Raw genomic sequence first — 8,167 nt, 5'->3', positions numbered from 1 at the left:
TTGGATAATTCTGAAGAAAAAGCACTGGGATAAGAGTGAAGGGAGAGGAAGCCTGGGAAGATGGGAATGAATCCTGGGTTGAATCAAAGTTTCAGAAGTTTTGAAGCATGCAGCTGGCTGGAGTGGAACTAGGAACATGCCCAAGAGTTGCATTCTGGAGCAACACTTAATGCCACGCTTGCCACCAGCCGTTTCGAGCACGTGGAGCAAAAGCAGGGTTAATCTGGTGTGACATAAATTAGTAAGAGCTGTGCAAAAGAATCTTTCAAAGGCTTGCTTGCTAAATAAATTACTGGTCATGTTTTATTTAAAAAGCTCGAGCTGCCAGCAGAGAACATAGAAAACAAGCACACTTTCAATTAAAGCAGCAGCTAGCACTTGCCTTCTGGCACTTGCATGACTTCTTGCACTGGTCCCTCTGTATTGCGTGGGGCAAGTGGCTTAGCATAATCCCATGTACACGCATGGCTCACATGTGCCCGCAGCATCATATGATCCAGCAGTTTATCTCCTGCCACGTGCAATGTTCCCTTCGGTGAATGTTTTTAGGCCATGCAGATAACGCCAAGCCTGTCTGCTTATATGCTGTAATACAGACACCCGCCTGAGGTTTGCATTAGTGACATCGGGCTGTGCATCATGCTATGTGTTATTTGAAATGCAGTGTGATGATTGCTGTGCCTGTTTCTGCCCCCGTGCTGCAGGAATCAAGGGTGGGTTGGTGCCCAGCTGGGGGTCGGCGGGGGTAGGCGTGTAGAGGATTTACACTTCAAACAGGGCAGATGTTTCCTTTCTTTTCTCCCAAACATCTGCTCACGCGCTCTATTTTGGGAAGCTGTGAACACAGCTTTAAGGGCAGGACTGAGGTTACAGGACTGAGGTTACAGCAGGTTATTGGCCGTATGCCATGAGAGCCCATCACGGTATTTCCAGCAGTTCTGCTGTTGGTTTAAGACTAATGGAGGAATCTGTGTAGAAAAGCTGTTCCCTACCTTGAGGGTGTGTGAGCCTTCCTGGATAAGTTAGCTCTTGCGGGACAGTCTGTGGCTCCCTCCGTTGTCCTGGTTAGTGGCTGTTTACGCGCATGGCCTTTGCTGCGGCTCTGCTCCCGTGCACCTTGCTGAGGAGCAACTTCTGCCCTGCTGGGACTGCAGCTGCACCATGGCAAGATCAGCTACGGGACTGCGATAAAAATGTCCTTTGTAGTTAAGGCCGTGACTCTAAATTTGGAACCCCCAGCATCTTCTCCACAGTTCACACAAACTTTTCCTTTGGCTTCCGTGGGCACTGACCACGGCTTCGTATCCAGAGACGGCTGTCTTGGCCCTGGATAAAGCCTTAATGGTAAAGTTCCCCCTCCCGCTATGTGAAATCCTCCAAAAAGCTCATTGCCATAAATCTTGGGAAGTGCCTGTGCTGTTTTCAGTAAGTTTATATGGGTTTGGTCTCTTGTGCACCAGCTGTAGACTCTTGTGTCACTCAAGACTTTGTGTAGGAGAACTGAAGTTTCTTCTTAGAAAGCTGAAGGTGATGGGAAGGAGGAATGAATGCGGAATTGATTAGAAAAAAGAGTGTATATGTGGCATGTTCTTATGTAATCACAATACCTTTACCCTGAGCATAGTATTGATTAGCTCATGTCCCAGCTTCTCTGTGAAAATCACAAAAAATGGGCTTATTGAAATGACTGGAAGGCAAGAGGAAGTGTGCAAGAGTTTCTTATGAGCTAACAGGAGAATCTAAGTGTAGCTCAATGGTCTGCTTTCTTGTGTCTTAAATGCTTCTTTTTAGAAAGATCTACATAGGAATGGACAGAAGTTTATGACAAGCTCTCCTGGACTAAAGATGAAATACCTTCAGAGTTTATAAGAAAACCTAATTGCAGAAAGATGGATATTTAGGGCAAAGAGTGCATGGTTCTGAACACTGGATAAGACATTGACAGCTTCTTCACCTGGAAACATCTGAGGCCTTTGGCATTAAAGGCAATGGAAGGAAAGCTGCCGAAGAGTTTGTAAGCGCATTGAGATGAACAACTGCTATGCATGTCCCTTTCTTCTAGGGTGAAAGGCATCAGATTGTTGGGAGGGAGGAAGTCCTTTATTTTATCCATTCATTACCCATGTCATGGGTTCAGGAGGGCAGGAGGGATCTTTCCAGCATGGTCCATATGCCTGTGCATAGGCACACTGATTTTGCTGGAACACCAAATCTGACCTTCAGAATGATGACCAGAAAGAAGATGGACAATTCTGATTATCTGGTTCTGGAGAACCAGATAATCAAAACTGGAGATATTCTGGTGCATATTTGAACTGCACATGTTGAACAGGTCAAAGGTACCTAGCTAGATTTGCATCTGGATTGTGTCCTGATGATGAGCTATGTAGAGTAGTTTTTCCTAACTTAATTTCTCCTTGTCCCACCAGAAACCTTCCCAGAAGCTTTGTCCCTGCTTAGACAAGTTCCTCTAACTTCCAGGTGGAATTCGGGACTCTTTTGTAGGATCATAAAATGAGAAGGGAAGGTCTTTGTGATCAATCTGTGCTGTTGTGGACACCTGACGGTGCCTTTTACAAAGGTACCAAGAACCATGTTAGCAGCAATTTCCAAATGTCTTCATATGCATTTAACAACCTCAAAATCTAAAATGTATAGTGGATGGTCTGAATTATTGTCTGTAGGGGAAGGTGCAACCATCCAACTCATGCTCACTCAATCAATTATCCAAGGAAACCTTTGGTTACTATTTTTGTCCTAACCTTTTGCCCTAACCGGCGTATTTTTTTTTTTTTTTTAGTCTGCCAAATATGAGTGTAATCCAGAAGGATAATTAAGTGCTACTCTTTTTGTCATGTGGAAAGAATTCCAGAGAGGCCACTGTGGCAGCTCTGAGTCTTCTGAAGCTCAGTAGCACCTAAAACATACTCTTCTTCCTTGTGCTGCAAGAGCTGTCCTGTGTTTAGGGACTTTCAAAGCAGATGTTTACAGTTGCTTTTTTGCCTCTTGTGGTGTGAAGTTGCTTCACTGGGGCCAAATCCAGTCCTCCTTATTGTCCTTTAATCATATAAGGTACTGAGTTAAGGCTACACTGATGGAGCTTAATCCCCTGCAAAAGTGAGCCCTTTGAGTGGAAGTGCGTTTGAGCTTGTTTCCTCAAGTTCAGGCTCTGCTGATTGGGCTGTCATTGAAAACAGGGATACTTAATGCAGTTACTTAGCCAGTAATACAAATGAAATCCAGATTCTTCTAAAGCTTTTTAGGAACATGAATAAACACTTTCAAGTGATGTTAAAACAGCCTGGACTTAAAGCAATGCGAGTGACAGTCATGTTTGTCTGCTCAAAAGTAGCATTGCAGTGGTGGTAATCATGCCTTTTCTTTGATGCAAACAAGTTGGAGTCATCTTTGGGGAGTGCAGTAAAATAATCAGTTTTTAAAGAGGTAGGACTCCGTGTTTGCAGCAAATCTAGCATACTATGCCCCTGTCTATGCTCTTTCACTAAGATCTGATCCAAAGTGCTGTGTGAGAGAAGCACAACAGATCTGTGTCCAGTGGTCTGCGATGCTGGTATGCATCCCTGAGCAACAGCTTTCAGTACCTGTTGAGAAGCTATTCAGGTTATTGAACACTTTTGGATTATATACAATTTTGGTGTTCTCAGCGTTATGTGCTCTTGAAAATTCGCAAGCTTGGTTTAAAACCTAAATATATAGGTCATATATATTGGGATTTTACAGAGTTTCTTTTTTCATGTTTTTCAGCATTTGGGTATTATCCTTGGCCTCTTCCCAGTGAGCAGAGCTAGAAACTCGCATTTTTCTCTCAAGGAAATTGGAGATTTTTGTATAATCGCATTCACCTGTTGAGCTCTAGTCCTGCTTAAGCATTTCAGGATTTGTTTCAATAATAACTGAATGAACAACAGCAGTCAGCACTGAAGATGTCTCATATCTATGGAGCTTCACAAATGGTATCTAATGGTGCATTAACTAATCCAGACTAATTAACTTTATTTAGACAATACTGCATTAATATTTCTTCAAGTCTTTTTATCTTTTTTGTCTTGTTTTTTATGGGACACAGCTTATTGCAAATGCTCCTGGAACCCTTCTAAGATCAAGCAGTCATTTGGAAGATAATGCTTGTTTTTAATTACGTTTCAAAAGCTTCAGTGCTTTGCTCCCTCCATCCCTTCAGAAGTAAGGAGATTATTTGCATTGCCAAGTGACTCGTTTCGCCCTCTGTCATAGGACGTGACTGCCTGCTTCTTAGTGATCCAACAAAATGATTTATTAGCACAGTGTGGTCTCGGGGGAAGCAGATCTACAAGGAACAACCTTGTGATGGGTAAGGGTAAATCTGAGCCTTCTCTAAGGACCTTGCTACAGGTGCGTGAACACACAGGGTAGAGCAAAGCTCTACTCCAGCTCCCTGATAGCTAATCTGGCCCCTAGATTACTGCTTAGATAAGGAAAAAAAACTCCTAAATTGTGTTCTAGGATGAGGCGAGTGTAGAATAGCACAATATACTTGCCAAAACCTTGTCCAGCCTTGTTCTAACACTTCCAGAGGCTTTTCTATTTTTCCAATATTTAAAGAATCTGGCTGCATTGTGCAGACAAGATATCCTTTGGTGAAAGCAAATATTAGCAAGCATTCATGTTAATCTCTATGCTCTCTTAATTACTGCTTTGCACCGAATTTGTTTCGGGAACATGTGGAGGAGTCAATTTTCCAGGATGAAAAAGATGTAGTTTAAACCTTGCTTTCATTTAATGCTGATTTTAATGCTGGTTCTAATGCTGCAGATGTCAATTTGACTTTTCCAGATGATGGAGGTGGCATATCCGCCTTCTATACTTTGCAAGGCATGACTAGTTGTGTAACAAAATCCATCTGACAGGTAACCACATGTTCTAGTTAATCTCAGGAGCTACTTAAATCCTACCTGTATCGAATATAGCATCAGGCTTGGTGACTGAATTGCTAATATCAGGGACATCTGTTTCAGAGCTGTCATTCCTTGGAGAGGGATCAGAATCGGGCTTGGTGTCCTTATGGGTGAGCTTATGGTAGGGTAACCCTCATTTAAACGCTGTGGGTCACATTGGTGCCAGCAGAGAGGCACTAGAGAGAGTTTTGTCCCAGTGTGCTTGTTGTTTGCCCCTAGCAAAGGACACAGCTGCACAAGGCTGAAATGAGTTTTCTAATGCATTTGGAGACTTATCTATTATTTACTCTGGGAATAGCAGTCTTATTTAATATTAAATTCCAAATTTCCTTTAGGTGTTTACCAACCGTCCGGCAGATTAGATGTACTAAATTAGTGAAAGCCCCTTTTTCATGAATCTTCTTTTATCTCTTTTAGTTTGTTAACAGTGGAGTTGGCCGTCTTCCACCCTGTCCCCAGAGCTGCACTTATCCAGGACGAGTGTATTCTTCTGTTTCCTTTGAACTCCCTTTAAGCAGGTTTTTTTCTTCTTCTTTTCTCTCTCTCTCTCTTTTTTTTTTTTTTTTTTTTTAAATGGGCCAAGCTTATCCAATTACAAAGAACCAAAATCACCTAGAGGTGGTGTAGCTTGACTTTCTGCTCTGTGGAACAAGGTCTTTTGGTATTACTTGATTTTTCTTTTTTTTTTTTTTTTCAGACAAACAAATGACAAAGCTGAAAGAAAAACATGCATGTCGGTCTTCAGAAATGTGCATTATTTAGCTCTTGACGTGAGGAATATAAGGTCAGACAGTGTAAGTGAGTAATAGCTCTGAGACTGGAAGTTAGGTTGGACCATGATTTCAGCTGCTTCCGTTTACCGGAGCACGGGATCTTTGCTCCGCTATCCGAACCCGTGCTCTGAGTTGCGCCTCCCTCCACGCTGGGCTGTTGCCAGGTCTCCAGCACTGTTTGGTCGGTGTGTGACCTGGAGACTCACTAGGAAAAACTCCAGGTGACTGTTAATCAGGAGAGGGCACGTTTAGGTCTTCAGTAGGATCTAAATGAGGCATGGAAACCAGCCCAATATCCCATGTCCTTTCTAAAAAATCCCAGACCTCGCCAAGGAGCGTAGCTGGTCTCTGCAGTGTGCTTGGAGACTGTCAGCTGGCAATTGCATTATAACTCTAAAGGATTATTATTGTGACTTTTTTGAAACTGTCTCCCAAAAACTTGGGATATGAAGAAGGGAACAAGCTGGCTACAAAGCACGGATGTCTGGGAATCTCCAGCCCACTTTTGAGCAGTCAGTCCGCGTCTCTAGCTTTCGGATCCCCTGCCAGATTTGTGGCTAACTGTTCAAGAGATGCAACCTATTCTTATCTTGAAAACCGTGCAAAGATATGAAATACATATATAGCTACACTACTATAGTCTACGTGTTCTGCGTATAACACCATCTGTCATGTATGTGTGTGGGTTTTGTTTCAGTGAAGATCTTCAAAATCTGAATCATATTTGTCTGAAACCAACTCAAAATGTTAAAAAAAATTTAAGCAGTAGAATTTGGCTAATAATTTGGAATGTTAGGGGAAAGTATATCTTTGGACACAGACTTCTAATCACAGAGAATTGAGTTTGTTGACATCAACATCTAAGTATTAAAACAGAACTTAACAATTTCCAGCAAGGGCTATATAGCTTTAAGGGACTGTAGAAAGTATTTCCTTGTGCTTATGCCAGGATCCTGTTAAACGTTTCTGTTCCCCTCATCCTTAACGATTTCGGTAGGGATTATGATGGATAACTGAAATAAGATCATTCTATTTCCAGGGAAAGCTTTACTACGTTGATTCCCGCCCGCCCCATGTTGCTATTTGTCAAAAGCAGCTGAAGAACAAAACTCAGATGTCACTGGGAATTCAACCTGTTGCTTCTGTTAAGTGTTGCATTTTTATAAGCGGTAGTCAAAACTTAAGCTGTGTAACAGGTAACTTATTGCCACTAGTGACTGATCGGTAGTGGACTCAGTAGAAAACTATGCTACACTAAAATAAATTCCTGTGTACAACTCTGATGACACTAATTACTTTTATAGCATAATGCTATTTTTTTATAGCAGTACTTGTGCTCATATCACGTTTTATTCTGGGATCTTGAAGCATCGCAGTATTACTTGTGCTTTGTCACACCCTAGCAAGTGCTCTCGTACCTGCTTAACTGACAGGTGAGCTGGAGCACAGACAAGCAGGGAGATTTGCACGCGGACGTAAAATAAATATCGAGTCTTACAAAACATTATCCACATGCAAAACTCGAAGCTTAATTCCAGCTCTGTTTTTTCACTTAGATGTTTTGCCAGGTCTGGGCCCGTGTAACCAAGGTTCCTGGTAAAGGTAATTAACTTTCAGATCGTCCTTACTAAAATCCACTAGAAATCAATGGGATTTATATACCTGCTTATTGTTGGACTCCTGGTTAACTGCTTTGCTGGATTGGGGCACTAATCAGTGCACACATGAGGACGTGTCCTTGAAAGCAGCTTAAGTGCATTGAGCAGAATATCTGGCTACTACCATTGCCCTGTAATTTTAGCTGGCAACTTTCATGAGCTTTAAACTTACCCTCTAACAGGGAAATATCCATTTTTAGCCTATCTAGTGGAGTTGCTGCAGGAGGTCTGCCTCTGGGGCTCCGACCTTACAAACAAAGTAAATATTGCCTGTGGGCTGTTGTTAATAAAAGAAACCTTCCACACGTGTTTAGTCTGGAAAAGCACATTTTAATTTGGCTGATGTGCTTTGAGTGCTCTTTGCTCATTTTACTGTGAGAGCTCTAAATGGATGGCCGCCGAGACGGTATGGAAGAGAGTAATTCAGAAAAAAAGCTGTTAATTTATTTACCTACCTTCCTGGAGTGTTGGTTTGCTGCTGCTGTTCTTAAAAAATACTGGAGATATATACAAAATAAATAATTCATTGCGCAAGTATCACATTTCTGGGAATGCTAGAATTAAAATCGCTAAATATGCATTTAATTTAGACTTGATTAGACAAGCGGTTCTGCTGCACCGCCGCCGTAATTAAAACGTAGCCTTGTGAGGGTTAAGCCATCGGGGATGCGGGTGTGCTCGTCGCGATTAGGAGGGGCGCGATGCAGCCCCGCGGGCGGGGACCGGCGGGCGTCAGGCTCCCCACGGGCAGCGGGGCTGATCGCAAGGAGAGCGCTGAAAC

This window comes from Dromaius novaehollandiae, chromosome 14 (assembly GCF_036370855.1).
Source record: "Dromaius novaehollandiae isolate bDroNov1 chromosome 14, bDroNov1.hap1, whole genome shotgun sequence".
Taxonomy (NCBI): Eukaryota; Metazoa; Chordata; class Aves; order Casuariiformes; family Dromaiidae; genus Dromaius; species Dromaius novaehollandiae.
This window is presented reverse-complemented; position numbering follows the sequence as displayed.